Source organism: Mastomys coucha, unplaced genomic scaffold (assembly GCF_008632895.1).
Source record: "Mastomys coucha isolate ucsf_1 unplaced genomic scaffold, UCSF_Mcou_1 pScaffold23, whole genome shotgun sequence".
NCBI classification, from domain to species: Eukaryota; Metazoa; Chordata; class Mammalia; order Rodentia; family Muridae; genus Mastomys; species Mastomys coucha.
This window is the reverse complement of record NW_022196906.1, coordinates 106,161,065-106,182,338: the sequence shown is the minus strand read 5'-3', so window position 1 is coordinate 106,182,338 and position 21,274 is coordinate 106,161,065. Positions and strand designations below refer to the sequence as shown.

Below are 21,274 nucleotides of genomic sequence, written 5' to 3'. Positions count from 1 at the left end.
GTCCCTGAACGGTTCTCAAGCTTAAGACTGTCAAGCTCCGGCTGTCAGGGACCAAGTTTTGGTTCTTTATGGTAAAAGCAAAAGTCTTCAGATGTACGTTCTAAGCAATCCCTCCCTCCAGTTGGAGAAACGTGCTGGACTGTTCACATCTGACCTGCCTCCATCCCCTGCAGAACTACTACTAACAGGTAGAGGAACTTATTTTTAACCCACTGCTAGCATGGATGGAGGTATTTTATTGACAGTGGGGATGAAGATACCTACTTCAGATTAGCACTTTCTCTCAGCATTATCCTCCAGGACACAGGAGTCACTAACCTAGTCCCCCTAATACCTGGGGTGCATGTGTGTTTGTGTTGAGCATCAGCTTTCTGCCTGTCTTTGGTACAGGGTGACAGTTACTCTGCAGATTTGGCACAGGGTGGCGGTTGCTCTGCAGATGTTCAGGATCAACCTGGTACTTCTGACTTTCCCCCTGTGCCCCTCAGGAGTCAGTTTCTCAGACAAAGGAAGTGGTGAGGCTAAACAGAAGGTGCAGTATGACCCTGAAATAGAAGTTAAGTGTAAAATAGAGCCAGTAAACCTGCTTATCGAGTATTTGTGAAAGGCAAGGGGCTTTATTAAAATATTCTAACAGGGAAATTTAGAGACAGTGATTAATTTTTGCTAATGAGATGTTAAATCTTATTTCTTGACCTGAAGCAAAGAAATGACTCAAATAATCTTATTTATTTGTCTCACTTAGATAAGCTGAAGAAATACAGAACGGTAAAAATATTCCTTAAGAGTAAAGAGATTTATTTTCTCAATATATTTTAGAAGATATACAGAAAACACATTGCTTCATGGTTTTTATTTTATTTTATTTATTTCTTAATTTTGCATTTTCCTACTTCATCATAGACATTAGCTAACTCTACTCACGTAAGTATCACTTCAGTACCAGGAGGTCAGTTTAATTTTAAAGAAACTCTTTTTGAAAAGAGAACAGAAAAATCAGCAAATATGCCTACACTGCTAAACATATATATTTCTATGTTGATATATACACATGCATGTGTAAATATATAAACTGCATATAAACTAATAAGTAGAATTTATTTATATACCTGTATAGATTTGGGTCCTCATTTCTATCATGAACATATTAATCTCTGCTATTATAGGGCCTGTGGTAGAGTGAGCCAGGCTCACTGATTTTCTGTTCCTTTCGTATTTACTTATTCTACAACTAATGAATAATAATATATCATTAAGCATAAGGTTACAGAACAGAATTGGGAAGGGGAGAGAATTTCCCTGTTTCTCTGGTTCCAAACACTTAGTCCCAGTGAAGTAGAAAAACAAATAGAGGGTAGAGGGTTCCAAAATTCAGTTAAGGATATGCACACATGCAATTTTTTATTTCATATCTCCACCCCAGGGGCTAACATGAACACCTTCCCTGTCTTTTATGCTCACTGATGACCCAGGGGTCATATTTGAGCATCTGTGAGCTATGGTCTTCCTTAATTGAGCCCATGTGCTTCCTCATGCCATTTTCCAGGGATGCCTCCGACTGTAGCACATTGTCTTCTGTCACAACCAGGGGAGTTCTCGCCCTAAGTATGTGTTCTCAAACCTGCACAGACTCTGGCCAACAGAAAGGGTTTCATAAAACACAGAGCATTTTATCTCTGTAGGTTGGGTGGGACTCAGATCTGAATTTCCAACAAGATCCCAAATGATGCCAGTGTTAGTGGTCCATGAATCACAAGTTGAGAACCAGTTATTGAAAACTCTAGGCTTTCTTCACAGAGCGCACTTTGCATAACCAATGGATGGCCATAATTTCACGGGCTGAAAAAAAAAATAAAGTGGTATAAAATTCTCAGAAACAGACCAGCTTCTAGCCTGGCATGGTAGCTCATGCTTACAGTCCCAGCGGCATTTAAAAGGCACCTTCTGAAGATGCTAGTAGTGCCCTTGTGGAATTACTGCAGTATTTGAAGCCACTGGGGCCCCTAGAAATGCCAGGAGGATCAGGGCCTCTCCAAGGGTTCGAAGTCCGTTATAACCAATGCTGTAACTCTGGAATGTGGACACACAACTCCTGAGAGGGGACGTGCATTTTTCTCGGTGAAAGGCAGGCAGTGATTGAGGCATGCACAGTGACAACTAAGTGAGATAGGGACCCGTGGCTTCTGTTTTCAGACGTGGAAACTGAGGCATGGAGGTTGCCTGCTGAGTCAGAGATGGGGTTAGGCTTCCAGGCCTGAAAGCCTAGCTCAAGATTTGAGACTGAAGCACAATGCTCTACTTTTCTCTAAGTTGAGGTTTTGCTTTCTCTGCATTTTTCTGCTGTGATATAAAACTCTATCCTTGTTAATAGTCCTCGTTCACACGAGGTCCATGAGATCTGGGGGCACCTGCAAGGCCTTGTCCAGAACTGATCTGTTGAGGCACCAGGAAGGGATTTTAGATCTTCCTGTTTGAATCTGTCACACTGGAAGCTGTTGGGCCAGGTGGGTCTGCCTGTGTACCCACCTATGTGGCCAGAGCTACAGCTGTGGCAGAAGGAAACACCTGGTAACACAGGAAGGGGAGGGAGGGGCTCCCGAGTGGATGTCCTGGGATGCTCTGATCTTGTATAGCCAGCAGGGCCCCCTCTGCCATCTACAGCAGATGCTTCATGACAGGAGTAGAGAGTGCATTGTAGAGGAATCTGGGCCAAGGACCTGCTGTGACCTGGTGAGGCTGCTCCTCCCATTTACATCTGGAAATCAGGTACAGGACAAGAGGGCCCAGCTATTTCTCTTTCTCTGACATGTCTGGTAGAGCAGCTGGGTCAAAATGAGGCTGCTATGCAGATGTTAGAATTAGAGACTTTTCTTTAGCCCCAAAGCAAACCAGTGGTTTTTCTTATGCTCCAGTGAGGCCCCTACTGAAGCCTGCTCCTCGGACATAGCTTTGGTCAACTCAGTCCTCAGAAATGGCTACAGACTGAGGTCAGCTCCACCTTAGATTAGAGTCTAACTCTTTAGAGAAGTCTCCAAGTTCAATGGTCACGGTAAGACACCAGTCAACCTTAGAAAAGCCTTCCCTAAGCACAGTTGCATTTGGGGTTAGAGGCTACACAGGCATTTAGTAGTAGCAGGTATTTGTGACTGAAGGATTTCTTATTGTTACCCCAGCTTTAGGGGACACAAATGTGTGTGTTTAAGGGGTGTATGAGAGAGTATCATGAATGGAAAGCAATTGCATGTTTTTGGCTATAGGGTCTTGTTTACGATGCTGCCAGTGTAGAAATGACACTGGTTAATAAGACAAGATGCATTTCGATGTGGCTTGGTATCTTTCTGCAGTAAGTAACAATGGCTCTGTGTGTGACTATTGCATTCATTTTGAGTAAACATAACCCAGATGCATACATGGAAGAGTGTAGTGGTAGAAAGCAGTAGACAGAGCATGGGTGTCCAGACCTGGATGGATGATGCCAGTTTCATTTGACCTTGGACTCATTCGTTATAATCTCAACAATTCCTTCCTTTTCTCTCCCTTCCCTTCCTCCATCTTCCCCTCACCTCCCTCTCCTTTTTCCCTCTCCTTCCCCTCTCCTCCCCATATGTAGTTCTTTCCTGTCTACCCCTTTCCTTATCATAAATTACATTCATTCATTCATCATTCATTTATTCATCCATTTACCAATTGATTTATTTGTGCCATGATGCACTTGTGGAGGTCAAAAGACACTTTTCAGGAGTCTGGTCTATCCTTCCACCATGGGGAGTCCTGGGGATGGATAGCACTCAGGTCATCAGGTCTATCCTTCCACCATGGGGAGTCCTGGGGATAGTACTCGGGTCATCTGGTCTATCCTTCCACTATAGGGAGTCCTGGGGATGGATAGCACTCAGGTCATCAGGTCTATCCTTCCACCATGGGGAGTCCTGGGGAAGGTACTCGGGTCATCTGGTCTATCCTTCCACCATGGGGAGTCCTGGGGATAGTACTCGGGTCATCTGGTCTATCCTTCCACTATAGGGAGTCCTGAGGATGGATAGCACTCAGGTCATCAGGCTTCGCAGCAAGCACCTTTACCCACTGAGGCATCTGTTCAACAGGTCCCCTCTCTTTTTGTTGTTGTTATTTTTACTTTATTCTTTTCTTCCTCCTTTTCCATTTTCCCTTCTTTATTATGTATAAGTAAGTTGTACCAAGCACAAAAACATTATATATAAAATGATCCTTTGGGCACTTGGCCCATGAAATATAAATGAAGCCACAATAGCTGTTATTTTTATGGGACGTGTAAATGCTTCTGTGTTGGAGGTGAATCAAATAGAATAGCTACGGGGGTTGTGGTTACCACTCTCTAAACACCAGCTTTGTGGTTCACTTTGACACAGATCTACAGGATCATTTCTTCTCAAGTAAGAAAAATGGACCCACGTTTCTTTTTCCTTACATCAGTGAGTCTGGTGAAGAATAGAAGTGACCTATCTGAGTTCAATTCCAGGATTTCCATAGAGGTACATGCACATCTGTCTGTGATGGAGGACGTGCTTTAAGGTGGCTGCCTCTAAGACAAGGTCATTTTGGAACCAATCTGTAGTCTTGGCTCTAGATATGTGGCTGGTGTGCTCTGTGCTGGCTGTCGGGACTCTGCAGATGTTGGTCACAGTGTACGTGTGGAGAAAACACCCAGCCAATCTCTGCAGCTGGGAAGAGCAATTAGCAGCTCCGTGAATTAGGGTCTTGTTTACGATGCTGCCCAAGATAATCATCTGTTTGTTTTAACTAGGATGCTCTGTCTTCATCAGCCGCATCAGTCCTCATATTTTAATGATAAGGCCTTTGAATCTCACAATAGTGTTTGGATTTTGTGATGGGATCCCCAGCATAGCTTTCATTTTCTCTTGATGACTCTGGAAATCAACACACAATGTGCCTATGTATCTTCCATCACTTCTCCTTCATCTCAAACAGAAAGGGAAATGCCTGAGATCTGCAGCATGAACTCTTACTGGACACCTCCATTTTAAGAAATATCTTATTTCACTTGGAATTCCAGCATGCACACACACACACACACACACACACACACACACACACACACATACACACACGTGAATCAAAACCTTAGCACAGTTAGCACAGGTACTAAAGTCTAACTCATTCTGTATTCAGACTCACTCTACATCCATTGGAGTTTTCTATTTATTTCATTTAAAAATATCCCAGCGGGGAAGCAGCTCAGTCAGTAGAGGGCATGTAGGAAGCTCTGGGATCTAACCCCAGCACTCTGTAAACACAGCAGGACAATCCCAAGACTTAGTAGACAGAGGTAGGAGGGAGGGTCAGATAGTCAAGATCAACCTCAGCCTCAGGTTTAAGGCCATTGTGGGGTTTGTAAAACCCTCTTTTAAAAAAAAAGTGATAGAGAAAGAAAAGAGGGAGTAAATTAAAAAATAATAATAATTCTGTAGCGGCCAATCTTCATGACTCGTCAATGGGTCACAGCAAACTGAAGCAGAGCGACCTACGCAGGACTAACTCCATAGTCCCTCTTTTGTCAGAGCTTGCACAATGGAGCTCATCTGGGCTGGTAGTGAGAATTGATTATTTTCTCACTGAGTGTGTACTGGACTTTGAAGATGAGAATCACTCATGGTCACAATGAGTACTTATTGATGAGACTTAAAACTTAATTTGGGGGAAACTTGGGTATAAGGCAGTAGCTGACTGATGCCCAACTCATGCCAGAAAAGGATTTCTTGTGTGGGTTAGTCCACATAAACCTGACAGATATTTCCCATTTGGGGTTCTCCATTAGCTAGTCTCAGCATACAGCTCAGATCAATTTTTCTTTGAAATCCATCTTAGACTATGATAGTAAAAATTTAAATACAAATAGCCAGTATGTAAACAAATGCAAAACCTTACTTTTTAGAAACATTAATTTTCTAGGAGTCTAGAGCCTTGGCACACAGAGCTCAGAAAGCATGGCTCCTGAGCTTGGGAGGCCTCTGACTGACTTAAGGACCCTGCCTTTCCCTGAGGTGAAGTGGAGATGTGCAGCCTGGTAGGAGCGTTAGTGTGAACCCAGGGTGTGACAGAGGATTGTTAGAGAGCTGCCTCCTGACTCACTCTGTGGGTTAGCGCAGGTTCAGAGCAGGTCGTCTGTCACAGTGAGAAAGATTGGTTAGAGATGGGAGAAACGGGAGCCTGGAGATGGATGAGATACAGTTCTACCTGGTGCCTTCCCCCATAGCCCTGTACCCTCCAGGGGCAGCTCAGTCAGGACACCCTTAGGGTCACAGAGATGCCTGGTATAGACTCACTCACTCCCAGAAGGTCTTGTAATAAAACGAGATTGCTTTACGACAGGTGTGCCTTGCTCCATCTGCTGGCACAGGCAGGCATGAGACACGTTGCCAGGCACAGAACAGAGTCCTGCCAGGACAGGCCTCTTCAGCTTTGTTCTCCTAGACTCAGTCTCTGGACCTTTCTCCTTAAACACAGCCTTTTCAGAGAGATTTTCAAAGGAGACCATGAAGCATTGCTCCTAAGTGAATCCAAAGATCCTGTGAAACCTTTGGACTGAAATGGGGCTTCTCATTTTCTCCAGGGGTCACGGGAGACTAGTCGATTCACACCTCTGTCAAAGGAGCGTGGTGACATGTGTAACAGGTGGCAGGTCACCAGAGGACTTCCTGCTCTTGGCTTCACCTTGCTGGTGGTGTAGCCTCTCAGGAAGCCAGCCGCCTGAGCCCTGACTGCTTCTCTCCCACAGACCCTAAGTTCGTGCCCCAGATTTGACTTCTTTCCTCTTTTAAACACCTCAGATACTGAATGGAGTCTGAACTCTCACCTCAGGATGGCTGCACCATCGCTAAGCAAAGGCCTAGGGCAGGAGATGCGTGCTTGGACTCAGGTGTCAGAGGCAGAAGGCTTTGCTGGCAGCCACAGGCTTTTCTGTGTGTGGTAACAAGTCACAACACAAGAATCAGATTCTAATTCCTGGTGGGATTCCAAAAGAGAATGTCTGACCTCTGACTAAGGATGCTGAGGGACAGATACTCTTCATAATGTCGGATGTAAGAGGGATCCTATGTGTGTTTGTTTGTTTGTTTGTTTGAACCATGGATTAGTTTGTTTTCCTTGGATGCTAGGAACTGTATGGTAAGGATTTATTTAGAATTATTTTCTACTGTGCTTATTGATAAACAAAATACTTAGCAAACTTGTGTAGTTATTTGAAGCTGATTGCAATTTTTTTTAAAAAAAAGACTTGGTTTTATTTAATGTGTGTAAGTATTTTTGCAGACATGTATGGATGTACCATGTGTGTGCTTGATAAATGGAGAGGCCAGGAGAGGACATGAGACCCTTGGAACTGGAGTTACAGTGTCATGAGCAGCCTTATGGGTGTTCATAGCCACTAAGCCACCTCCCCTGCTCCCCAACGGCACATTTTCTTAAAGCAAGTGTGCCTCTTACAACTGTAGAACACTCACTAGGAGCTTATCTCACAATCCCTTTTCATTGCTCCACACATTATTGGGGTCCAGCTACATAGGGACTGCTGTGTACATGGGCTGCCTAGACAGTGAAAGCCAGGCTCTCCTCAGATCAACTGAAATACAAACACAAACCTTCTCGGGCTTGTAAAACGTCAAATCGTGCCTCCAACCTTACCCTTATCTGTGAGTCCTTTACCAAGTTCGGGATGACCTTCACTGGACTGCACTGATGAGCAAGAGGACCTGTGGTGCTAAAATGTCATCGTTCCTAGGGGCAGCCGAAAAGAGGAGGGGAGTAGTGAATGCGGAAACACAAGGAGTGGGAAGAGGAAGAGGAGCGGGTCCTTGGCAACAGAGCCATAGACTTCTGCTCAGCACCCAGGTCATGACATAGTGGATGCTACTGGAGCTATCTAGGCCATTCATTCCTCTTGGGGAATTCTAAGGTGGTTTGTGCATTTTTTTTTAATAGAATAGTGGAACTTGGAAATGCATTAATCTCTAGTAATCCATTACAGTTTTTAAGAATCAACAGTCTTCAACTATGCATTTTGATAGCTTCTTCCTGCTGATGATAACACATCTCTCAGGACAAAGGGAGTCAGTTTTAGTACTTTTGAACTTATCAGTTGGGAAAGGTGTTTGGGTAGAACCAGTGTAGAATAGAAAGTTCAAGGTTGAAAGATAATAAATGAGATGGTTCTGTAGGCCAGTGAGCAGTAGTTCTCTATGTGTAGGTCATGACCCTTTTGGCAAACATCTGTTCTCCAAAATATTTACATTATGATTTCTAACAGTAGCAAAATAAAAATGATTTTATGGTTGAGAGTCACTGTAACAGGCAGGAACTATATCGAAGGGTCATAGCCTTAGGAAGGTTGAGAACCACTGACTTAGAGTATTGATGGTTCATCTTGAATGCTAACTTGATTAAGAATCCCCTGGGGGAGCCAGGCGGTAGTGGTGCACGCCTTTAATCCCAGCACTTAGGAGTCAGAGGCAGGCGGATTTCTGAGTTCGAGGCCAGCCTGGTCTACAGAGTGAGTTCCAGGACAGCTAGGACTACACAGAGAAACCCTGTCTCGAAAAACCAAAAAAAAAAAAAAAAGAAAAAAAAAAGAAAGAATCCCCTGGGGGATTGAGATGACTTTTTGGGTGTACCGGTGAGAACATCTATTAGAAAGGGTTAGCCAAAGAACAAAGGCTGTCTTGAATGTAGGTGATACCATCCCATGAACTGTGAGGCTCAGAATCAATAAAAACAGCAACAAATGAGAAAACTAGCTGACTCCTGGCACTCACTCCTTTCTGCTTCCTGGGAAGTCATGGAGAGAACTGAGTAAGGTTTCCACACTCTCTACTATGAGGAACCAGGCTCACCAACACTAGGAGCCGAAACACACCTTTCTTCCTGTTGTATTGTGCTGCTTGCATTGGATCTTCTGGTCACACTGATAAAATTGACTAACACACAGAGCCCCACAGGCACTAACTCCTATGTCATCCTTATGCCTTCCCATTATGTGTCATACAGAATAATAGTTGCTTGTGGTTTGGAACTGGAGGTGTGATTTTTGAGATACCTAAAAGGAGTAAGGTTTCAATTTGTAGTTAGTAAATTAAACACCCTCTGAATGTTAACATGAAGACAAAACAAAGATCAGAATGACATGGCCAGTGGAGGTAAGGGTTCACACCATTAGAGGAAGTCATCTTTTTATCTTAGTGTTCTCTTGTTGGCTTGTTTAAAATTAAATATGTGGTCTCATGGGAACCAATAAGCAGAAGTCATGAGAGTCAGACAGGAGCATCTGGTGTTCCCATTGGATCCCTTATAGATATCGAACAACTCCTGGGCTTTACAGCTATTGACCCATCTTAGGAAAGGTATGTTGAGGGAGCATAGGTCTTGTCCCTGGAGCAAGTTCTGCAGTGATTTTTGTAGGGAGCATTCTGGAGACGAATATCACTGAGGAGCTGAAGGGAGAGCAGGCTGGGAAGAGAGGAAGGGTAAGCTGTACATAGTTAAAATGAAGAAAATGGCCTCTTCCAGGCCCGCAGGATGATATGGAGCTAAAATGGCCTCTGGACTGTAGATTCCCAGTCTGGGCTGGTCCCTAGTAGATTCACTATTTTTCTCATCACTATGACAAATATGTCTGAGGAAAGTGACTTAAGGACAGAAGGATTCGATGAGGTTCACTGCTGGAGGGTGTGGTCCATCCTGGCAGGAGAAGCACAGTGGAGACAACAGGAGGCAGCTGATGTTGCTACATCCTTAGTCAGGAAACAGACACAGAGGGATGCTCATCATCATATTCTATGTTTCATTCAGGGGAAGACTCCATCCTGTAAGGTAGAGCCACTAACATTCAGGTTGGAACTGTCCCACTCAGGTCAAGCTTTCTGGAAGCAGCCTCACAGACACATGCAGAGCTGTGTGCATCCTAATGGAGTCTAAATCCATACAGCTGGCAACAAAGGAAAAGGTGGCTTGCCTTGAGCTGACTCAACATTTGAGAGGAGCTTTCAACAGGCACAAATCAGGGCTCTGCAGGGGGCGGGGGAGGTCAGCAGAGTGCCTGCTGTGCAAGCCTGAGGCTGGGCATCCCATCCTGATCTCCCAACCAAGAGGGAGGCATGGTGGTGTGCAGCCCTGGGCAGGTGGAGAGAGACTGGGATTCACTGGCCAGCCAACTTAGCTTGACTAGCAAGCTCCAGGCCAATTAGAGAACTTGTCTCAAAAAATTAATTGGACAGAACCTGAAGAGTGAAGTCAAGGTTGACCTCTGACCTCCACATATACATGCACACATGCACATATGCAAACATGCACCCACATACATATTCACAGATTCTCTTTCTCTCTCTCTCTCTCTCTCTCTCTCTCTCTCTCTCTCTCTCATACACACACATGCACATACACACACGAGTACATGAGCACACATCTAGGGCCACTTATCCTACAGGGGAGATGTGTGTTTATAACCTGAACTCCACCAGAAAGATTACAAACACACAGGGTACTATTCTGTGAGGGCTGAACACAAGTGTAGCTCAACCTAGTGTTAAAGAGCACTTCCATTACATCATGACCAGGGAGAAAAGCCTTGACTGGAATCCAGCAAGTTTTCAGAGTACCTGTGTGTAAGAGATTTGTAAGCGTCTTCCACTCTCCCTGGGCATACTCGCTCACCTGCGGATCAGTGTCTCCCACCTGGCCTTCAAGTGAGCAGGCTAGTATGTGTGTGTGTGTGTGTGTGTGTGTCTGTCTCTCTATAATTTAACCCCAAAGATGAAATTTTAGATATCATCCTTTTTATTGTGAAAAATGTCAACACATACACAAAACATAATCATGTGTCCTGAGCCTCCATATGCACACAGGAGTGTCCTTGTTTTGCCTTTCTCCATTCTAGACCTATTGTTAAGTGCACCTAGCCTAGCCACTTGTGTTGCTGAGTAAATGACCAGGAGGGAGCATATGGTTTCAGAGCAGGGAGAGGGACGCCAGTGTCTGAAATCAGGCCTGTCTCTTGCTCTTGTAGAGCTGACTAAGAGTAAAGGCGTTGGAGCCATGTTTCTGAGAAGTGGGAAGTCCACCATGCAGCCTTTGGGCAGGTGAGCTGTCCACTTTTGTTTCCAAGATTCAGATTTTACAGAAACCAAGGACCTGTGTCTGACTCCGACACTCAAGGCTCCCTCAGAGTCCTGTGGACTCAAGCCATCATGCTCGGAGTCATAGGCTACATGAAGGCACAAAACATCCAATGCACTTGCTTCATTTTGTCTGTATGTGTTGTCTGCGTATGCAGTAGCATATGGACATACATGTGGTGTGTGAGTGAAGGCCAGAGACAACCTTGCATGTCCTTTCTAGGAAACTGTCAGCCTTTTTAAAAACAGTGATTACCAAGAACTCCCTGACTAGAGGAGACTTACTTAGCGAGTATGAGGCATCTTCAAGTCTTTACCTAGTAGCAGTGGTATTACAAGCATCTGTTGCCATGCCTACTTTTTAATATGGATGCTAGGGATGAATTTGGGTCTCCACCATTGCAAGGCACACATTTTACCAACTGAGCTATTTTTCCCTGTGTGTGTGTGTGTGTGTGTGTGTGTGTGTGTGTGTGTGTGTGTGATATGATGTCTAGTAGAGCATTTTCCTTTTGGAAATCAATGAGTCTAAAAGTGATTTGAACAGTACCCCAATGTTTCTGGAAGATTTTCACCCCAGCATAAAACCAAAATGAAAAACCTCTGTTTGGGAAAGGAGTATGTTACGGGAAGTCTGCAGGGAATATTGAAATATGTGTGGAATCTGACATGAGCCCTGCCACTTGAGCACACCGTTCTGACTCCCCACAATTCAAATCCACAGCTGATTGCATGCGGGAAGTGTTGAAGATGACCTCCTGTGCCCAGCTCTGTCCTCACTGAGAAGGGCCCAGGCATGCCTCTGAGTGAACTGGCAGCTGTTGTGTGTGCCTATGCTAAGGGAGCAGGCTGCTGCTGGTTGGTTGGCTCTGGAGCAGGTGGCATGGGGTGGGGGCGAGGCTGCAGCATTTCCTCTTTAAGGTGGTAGCCAGCTGCTTCCTTGGTCATGTGCCCCAGTGAGTGCCTGGAGGAGGCAGAAGGCCAGGAGTACAGCTGAGACAGCCGCCAGCTCCATGCAGCTGCTACTCTGTCCTTTGAGCTAAAGCATCTCCAGGCTTCTATGTGGCCTGATCTGGCATTCAGGGAGGGGCAGCAGAAGAGAGTTGCTTGAATACTCCGACTTAAGCGACTTAACCCAGCTGCTGTGCTCACTGCCCTCCCTCAAGTGTGTGTGTGTGTGTGTGTGTGTGTAGCATAACTGAAGTGACCCTTCTCAAAATTCAAATTCCTGAGAAGTTTACAACAGTGAGAAATAGAGAGACCAATCTTAAAGGAATGCTTGTAAGGAGAAGGCTGAGCCTTCCCTCCAACCCCAGGATGCATGAGTTTAACACACACAGAGTTTAGCTTCTGTCTGTCCGTCTCTGTACACACAAAAGCAGCCTGGAGAAAAGCTGGGCCTGGGGCTTGCCAAGGCAGGTGAGGAGAGACTGGAGCAGAACATTTTGGAGACCGTTGTTTTCTTCCACCTTTAGGTGAGTTCTGAAAACGAAACCCAGGTTGCCAGGCTTATATGGCAAGCACTTTTAGCCTCTGATCTCATCTCTATGCCAACATCATTGGTTTTTGCGACAGAGTTTGCTCTGTACTTCTGTTGATATGGGACTCAGCAAGTATTTCAGGGGCAAAGGCATGATCACACAGCTTCTGCTGCCAGAGCACATGTAACTCCAACCTGTTTTGGTTTTTGTTGTTATGGTTTAAATGTAGTCATTGATATAGGACTCAGAGGAACTTCTATCCCTGTAATAACAGGAGGAAATCCGATATGGAAGAAGCTCTTAGGTAAATGTGTAAATGAGAGTATTTTTTTTTTTCTAGAAAAAGCAGTGGTTCTCAACCTTCCTAATCCTGTGAAACCTTCAGTTCTTCATGTTGTGGTGACCCCAACCATAAAATTATTTTCACTGCTACTATATATACTATATATAGTTGTAGTAGTTATATACTGCTATAACTGTGGTACTGTTATGAATCATAATGTAAATATCTGTGTTTTACGATGGGCATTGGCTACACCTGAGAAAGGATAGCTAGATTCCCAAAGGGGTTGAGACCCACAGATTGAGAACCACCGCTCTAGGAGAAGCATGATGGGAAAGGGGGAGAGGTCCTTGGGCCAACCCTGGCAGAGAGAGGCTGGCTCAAGTAAATCATATGAAGGAACCAGCTGTTTTGTATATCTAATATTTTGAGCTGTTTAACTGCAGTACACAGAGTTAAGTTGCATTACGGCATTTTTAAACAAAACAAGCTTTCGTTAATGCTCCTCCCCACCCCTTCTCTCCCAGACTCCTGTTCGTCCCTAGTCTCCTTTCTACTCTGGGTCACATGTGCACCACTACCCAACCCTCCACGTGTCCTCAACAAGTTTCTTTTTTAAAGTCTCATGCTCTTACCCCCAAGTGTTCACAGACTGCATCACACTGCCTCATTTGCATACATGCAGAGCGTTGTCAGGTTGCTGGAGTGCTTCTAAGTCATGAGGTTGGGATTTTCCTTATGTATGATACAACCGATCAGTCGGCAAGATTGTTCTTAGAGATGGCATGCCTCTGCCCTGCACCTGGTGGGTTTTATCTTTGTGATAGGGACAGGGACATGGATCACATTCCGGCATTCCAATGGATGCATTCCACACATTGTTACTGAGAAAAGGCTTTACTGTAGTGAGTTAGAAACTGCCATGAAGGACAGGAGAACCTGTTCTGTCTTTGTCTCTGTTAGGGTCTGTGTCCACTTCAATAAAGACATAATAACTCGGTCAGGTCAAATTATGAGGGCTTAGATTAATATATACTATATACTATATTACATAAAATATAGTATACATTAATATATATTAAATACCATATTACATAAAATATAGTATACATTAATACATATTATGTACCATATTACATAAAATATAGTATACATTAATATGTTAATTATATTTTATATTATATATTAATATGTATATAATGTACATATTATACAGTCATGTATAATAGATTGTGCACGTGTGTGCACACATGTGCGTGCACGCACCTGTGCATTGTGTGTCATGATGCATATGGAGGTCAGAGGCCTTGCACACTCTAGTCCTCTCCTCTAGGTCTTCAGACTTAGCTACAAGCTCCTTTACCTACTGAGCCATCTCACTGCCTCTAAAAACCTTGCTTTTAAAATTAAAAAAAAAAACTAAAGTAAATGGCATGGTCCATGCAAAACTTTTATTCACTTACGTCTATCAATTTCTATTGACTCAAAATGCAAGCTTAGGCACACATCCACATGTTTTCCCCACTCAGCCACACTTCCTACAGCTTTTGACATCGTGTCATAGAGTTGATTTCTGTGATCTCTCATTTGGAGAGAGAAGACCGCCTTAAACACTTGCGATTCCAGTCTGTCTTTTGTTGGAGTAACAAGAGATGAGTGTTCTGGGTGACTGTCCACTAGTCCACAGGCCATGTCCAGTCGGAAGTACTGCTGTCAAGGGAGAGATGTTTACTCAGCCCAACCCAGGTCTGTGGAACCAATACAACTTGAAGAACCTTCTAGAGGCTGAATTCTAGTCCTGTCTGTGGTGTCTACTCCCACCAAAGGTTGGCTCCAAATGATTACAGGCATCACATGTGTCTCTATTCTATGCATGCTATTATGGACTCTCCTAGAAACTTGGTTTTCTCTGAAATTCTTTCATCTGTGTCTTATAGAAGGAGGTAAGCTTAAAAATAGTCAAGTCTTAAAAAAAGAAAAAAAAAAAATTAGTCAAGTCTTTGGCTTAGCCCAGTCATGTTAGCAGTTATTCTTGGCTCAGTCTTCAGTGTACTTGCATTGTTCTGACTTTGATATTTATTCCAAGCACAAAAATCTATTTTATGTTAATTTAAATGATTACTTAATAAGTATGAATATTCTTTTGGCATTTCGTTAAAATCTTAGTTTGCATAAAAGTTGTTTTCCATTAGTTTTTTTCTTTAAAAATTATTTAAAACATCATGTTCTATTAACAAGATTTCTTTTCTGGCACATTCGATTCTATGCACTTACACTTCACTTTTAGCTTCATTGGTATTCCTTTAGATAGTGCTAGATTTCTTTTCCTTGTTTTGGGGGGCTCTGTGTGTTTGTCTGTGTATACATTGGTGTGTGTATAAGAACAGATACAGGGGTTACAAGTGTCCACCCCCACACTTGGACTGTTTACATGGGTCCCTGGCCTTGCAAGTCAAGCGGTTTACCAACTAAACCATCCCCTCAGCCCAGCCCAGCTAAGCCATCCCCTCAGCCCAGCCCAGCCCAGCTCAGCTAAGCCAACCCCTCAGCCCAGCTAAGCCATCCCCTCAGCCCAGTCCTGGTTTTCTTAGTATTTAGCTTTATTCGTATGTAAAGTATCAAATTTCATAAAATAAAGCTAGCTATATTTACTGATGTAGTTTTGATAGTGATAATGACCGTGGGTAACTATTGTTTTGGAACTAGAATAGCAATGGCTTCATTCTACAGTTAAATTTCATAATCCCATAGATAAATTTATCTGTTTATTCAGTAACTTATCAAAGCCATTACTGATGGTCAGGCACTCTATTACGTGTTTCAGGACAACAATAAGGGTAGTCTTTGCTTTAACAATGATTTCTGACTGGGTATGGTGGCTTATTCTGAAATTCCAGCATAGCTGTGAGTTTGAGACCAGCCCGACAGCAGAGTAAATTACAGATTACCCTGAGCTACTGTGTGTCTCAAAACCAGCCCATCCGCCAATCGATCAATCCATGTGAGCTACCATAAGCCACTTGGAATTCTTCCTGTACCAACAGCAAACACAGTGACTGTTGGAAGTCGGACTCCATCTGTGGCTGTTCTCTGATTTCAGTGCCCCATGGAGAGGCAGGGGACTGGACTGAGAGAGAAGTATGTGAAATGCCTCGTATCCAATTAAAGGAAAGTGTACTCTTTCTGAAATGGGCTTATATTACCTGTCAGTTTAATTTCTAATAATATTTTAGAATAGCATTGACACACAACTCACAAATGATAAACTTGGCACACACCTCTTAAAAGTATGAATACACCCTGGCTTTAAAACAAAAGCCACACTAAACAGGCCTTAATGGTCTGTGCTTCTGGCTTTAATGTACAAGTACCTGGACCTGAGCCAGCTCTGGCAAGTTCAATATCACCTGCAATACTCCTTTCTTAAAGAAGCCTGAAGTCACACAAAGGAAACTAGACATTCTTCTCCTGAAGGACTGGTCATGCCTCTCCCCGCAATGTCCTTACCCTTCTTCATTAGAAACTTTTTGGTTTTGTCCTTTTGAGTGAGACTGTGTTTTAAATATGGAGAGATATATTTTTAGGACAGAAAAGGAAACTAAGAATCTAAGAGTCTGTGTTCAAGGAAAACTGAACATGTCACTTGCTTATAAATTTTGCATCTGCTGCATCCTTTATTTATATCCTAGGTGTGAAGGTGGCTAAAAACGGGGGCTATATTAAAATGTCCAAAGGCTACACAGACAAGGATAATGAACATAGTTTCAACAGGTTACTAAATTCTTCTCTGGTGTTATTTCAAGACAATGCCAGTTGTGTCATTATCTTTCAAAATCTACCAGAGAGATGAAAAAAAATAGTTGTTTTAAGATGAAGATGATAACAAAGAAGCAGAATAAAGTTATTCTCGATTGCTATATGCTGATTTTGAAAAAAATGTCTGAGAACCTTGCGAGATGGCTCAAGAGGCAAAAGAAACTGCAGGATCAGAGCTCAAACCTTTAGCACCCATTTGATAAGCAAATCCAGCATGGCTGCCGGCTGTTGTGCCTGAGATCCCAAAGCTACTGCAAAGGGAAGGAAGAGATGGTGAGATCAGTTTGGCTTGCTAACCACCAGGCTAGCACCAGGCCATTGGGCATTGTTCTCTAGCCTCTTTCAATATATATGCACAAGTGTGTGTGTGTGTGTGTGTGTGTGTGTGTGTGTGTGTGTATTCAGCAGTAGTGTGCGGGCATGCAGGCACACACACACACACACACACACACACACACACACATGTATGGAAATGTTGCATCATACTACCTTATAAAAGGAAGATCCTAAATTTTCTAGCTAGTTTTCCATGTCATCAGGACATAAACCCAGAAGCAGAACATATCTATTTGTCTTGTCATGAAGAGAAAACAGGGTTATAACAGTGAGTTCTGCTAAATAAAGGGTACTTTGAAAAAATTATCTAGTAAATACATGATTAATGAGTTTATGGATGGGAGTTACAGCAGGAACCATATACTCAAATGACATCATTTGTCCTTAGTCCTGCCAAGTAACCTTGAGTTTGGTGCCTTGGGGACCCGGTGACCCCGTGGTGGTACCTGCAGCAGGTGTGCTCCTCTGGTGGCTTGTCCTTGTTCCTCTGTGCTGCTGAGGTGCTGATGTTCAGAGGGATGCCTAAATTCCACAGTGAGGAAAATCAGAGCTCAGTAACCCTTGACAACAAAGGCCAGGACATACTCTTCTCCAAAGGCAGTTTCAGATTACATAAGATTTCAGAGACCTGAAGTCTGCCACATATATGTTTGCAAATAGCCAGGATTCAGATTCCTCACGAATTGTATGCAGATCCAAATATTTTAAGTTAGGATTCCAATAGTGGCTTATGAGGCCAAATGTAGTCATCGATGTAAAGAAGCTTAAAAATTCTTCAGCACTCTTAGATTCAAATTGCTTCCCTTGTCGTCATGGTGAATCCTATTATGTTCTTTGTTTCTCTCCCACGTTGATCTCTTTATTAGTAAGAAGTGAATTATCTAAAGTGCTGGACACATGCTCCTATAGCCCATATTTTAAGAGCTCTATGGAAATGGCATTCCTATGTCACTTCTTATCTATAATTGTGAACAGTGCCCTTTCTGCTAGGTGGTACTGATAAAGCCCACTGGCTTTCTTTTGTGTCATAATTTCTAATCTTCATAAAAATTACATTTGGTGGCTGGGGAGCTGCTCGGTCAGGGAAGTGCTCACTGTATAAGTCCAAGTACCTAACTCCAGACACCAGTATCTCTGTAGGATGCCATGGTGGTACTGCAGTCTTGTAACATCAGCATCTCTGTAGGATGCCATGGTAGTACTGCAGTCCCGTAACACCAGCATCTCTGTAGGATGCCATGGTGGTACTACAGTCCCGTAACACCAGCATCTCTGTAGGATGCCATGGTGGTACTACAGTCCCGTAACACCAGCATCTCTGTAGGATGCCATGTGTGGTACTGCAGTCCCATAACACCAGTGTTAGGAGGTCAAGACTGACAGATCCCTAGGGCTCCCTGACTAGACAGTAAGCCTAATTGGTGAGCTATGGGTTCAATGAGAGACCCTGTGTCAAAAGGTAATGTATAGAGGTCAGGAGGAAGACACCTGATATTCACCCCTCATATGCACACCAACACTTCACGCACAAGTGTACACACACACACACACACACACACACACACACAAACTAAGAAAAGACTAACAAAATTTAACAGTATTTTTTTAAAAAACTTAACACCTCTAGGTGGTCTGGAACTCACAGAGATCTCCTGGCCTCTGCCTCCCAGGCCTTGGGAATTAAAGAGGTGTCTGGCTACAGAGTCCCATCACAAATTCCCCATCTAAGTGTTCTTTATTCTACTTCTCTGTCTTTAATTCCACTAGTGAGGTCTGCCAGCTGCACTTCCTGCTCCATTCCTTGGATCCTTCACCTCCTTCATCTCATTATCATTTCTCTCCTTCGTCAAGTGCACCACCCCCCCATGTTCAGACTTTGCCTTTTTCAGTTAGAATTCAGAAAGTCACACAAAAGGCTCCACTTTCGAAAACCACAGAGTCCACTGACTTCTCCATGTTTATCTATGCTTAAAATCGCCAAGGATTTTTGGTTTTTGTTTTTTCAAATAAGCCCATAGTTCCAAAACTGACCTGTTTATATCCTCTGAGATGGACAGACAACTCTGAGATGTGTCTCTCTGTGTAATCCAGCCCTGGAACTTTCCATTGCTGTAGCCTGGCTGTGAGGACTTTCAAACCTTTAAAGACGGTACCATCTTCTGTGCCTGTCATGATGGCGTGCCCCGTGCTCAGTCCCTAGGAGAAAGGCCTGGAAGCCTTGCCTTGCTGCAGGGGGTCTGCATCATGTTTGCGGGGGTAAGAACAAGGGTGCACATTGGAGCTATGATAGAATGAGGCAGGTTCACATATTTATGAAATCTTATTTTTCACAAGGCTTATCTGCTGTTTACTTCCGTTGAAATCTTTGAAAACACACATACACACACACACACACACACACACACACACACACACACACCATAGGTATTGAATCCATTCATGCCACAAGTGTGCAGGCACATTAGTCCTTTCCAAGCCTTTAGAGTGTGCATTGTAAAACTGTGATTACATGCCCTCAAATATTCAACCTCAACATTAGAAAAAGACCCAGAATCCCTGAACACATCTTAACACCTCCATCAACAGTCCTGGAACCATTCAGTCATAACCTTGGCACCAAGATCTCCCATAAAATGCCTGAACTTGAGACCCATGAGGTACCTGACTGGATTTTGTTACAACTGGTTGAGATCACTTACCTACAACTAAATAAAAATAATTCTGATAAAAGAAAGAATGAATTTTTTCATAAGGTGATCAAATTGGAGAGCTGCTACCCAGTCATCCCCCAAATCAGAGATGCTTGCTGGAGGGTTGTTCATTCATACAGATCAAAACTCAAAATATATATATAGAACTCAGTTCAGGTAGGCTGTGGGCAGGAGTCTAAAAAACGGATACTATGAAATTCTAGTTTTGTGTTGTCATTAACTTAGTTAACTAGCATTTATTGTTCTATGTGCTGTTGGATGCTCGAACCAGTTCAGGTTGGTGTAGAGACCAAAGGTTGACATTGGCTATCTTCCTCAATCCTTTTCCATCTTTTTAGCTTTGAGGCAGGGTCTCTTACTAGACCTGGAACTAATAGATTTGGATAGGCTGTCTGGACAGCAAGACTCCAGAATCTGCATGTCTGTGCCCTATGCTCCTGACCCAGTGCTGGGGTTATAAAAATTTTCCACCATGCCTGGCTTTTATATGGGTGCCAAGGTTCTGAACTGAGATCCTCAACTTCCCATGCTTGGCTTTGTGATCTTATTAGAAGCCTATAGTATGTGGCGCTAAGGATCAGGGATTTGAGGGAGCAGTTTCTACTCTGAGAGGGATATTTCTTCTAGGAAACTGAAAATAACATTTTTTTTTAAGTCCTAATTTCAAAGAAGCTTGATGCCACACGAGCTGTAGCTACGTACACTCTTTCATTGCTCAAGGCCAGGCTGACCTTGTGCTTTTGGGTGTTGTCCTGACTCATGCCAGTTCCTTCATCTAGAGCAGAATGAGAGCCAGCTTTCCCTGTGTCTTTAGTAACAGGTCATGCTAGCAGGTTTGAAAGGCTTCCAGAGCTCGTAGAATGCGCCATGTCCTAAGGTCACTAGCATTGCATTATTTAGTTTACGATTGGAGAATAGCCAAGAGCAGACTTCCATTTTCCCAGATTGCACCTTGTCAGAGTAGAGGAGCTGGGAGGAAATGGTGTACATATTTTCACATGCAACTGGATCGGGTTTGAATGCCAACAACTCTTAAGGCAAGAACATGTGCTTAAACAGAATTACATAAAGTCAGGCTTGGAGAATGGAGGGATGAAGACATCACGCTCAGCCTTCAGCCATGTGGTTATAGATCTGGTGCTGAGTGACAAGAAGCAAACCAACTTCTACTAGAGAATGACGAACCCAATAGTCTGCATGTGAGACCTTCTAAACAGGGCATCCAGGCTCTCATCCCAAAGGATGACTGCAGTGCCCAGGCGCTAACAAAGCCAAATCAATACATCTGAACAGGGACATTCCCTTTTTTTTTTTTTAATCAGACCTTGGGCACTTGGTGGTAATCCTGATTCTTCTCCACTAAAGTGCTGCAGATTTCTTGAAAATATTTTCTGTACAGAGCTATATCTATTTAGCCAAATATATCAGCTATGGTCCTGTCAGTGTGAAGCAACAGTTGGAGAAAATGCTGTTCAGAGGCCTTCC

General features: G+C 43.5%; 1 protein-coding gene and 1 long non-coding RNA gene across 43 annotated transcripts in view; one reads left to right on the top strand and one right to left on the bottom strand.

Moving 5' to 3' along the window:
- Arpp21 (cAMP regulated phosphoprotein 21) overlaps positions 1-21,274 on the top strand; it is a 169,237-nt gene that overhangs the window by 15,460 nt on the left and 132,503 nt on the right. Inside the window, exon 1 of one of the 42 annotated variants that reach the window (XM_031345511.1) lies at positions 12,161-12,637. The exons of the other annotated variants lie outside the window; for them this stretch is intronic. The gene's annotated coding sequence lies outside the window, so the exon portion shown is untranslated. Of the gene's footprint in view, positions 1-12,160; positions 12,638-21,274 lie in introns of those variants that run through there. 42 annotated transcript variants of the gene reach the window in all.
- LOC116073532 lies at positions 1,371-6,959 on the bottom strand. Its single transcript, XR_004111858.1, has 2 exons — positions 6,854-6,959; positions 1,371-1,839 (listed from the first exon to the last, which is right to left on the bottom strand). It is a non-coding gene; the product is annotated as an uncharacterized LOC116073532 (long non-coding RNA).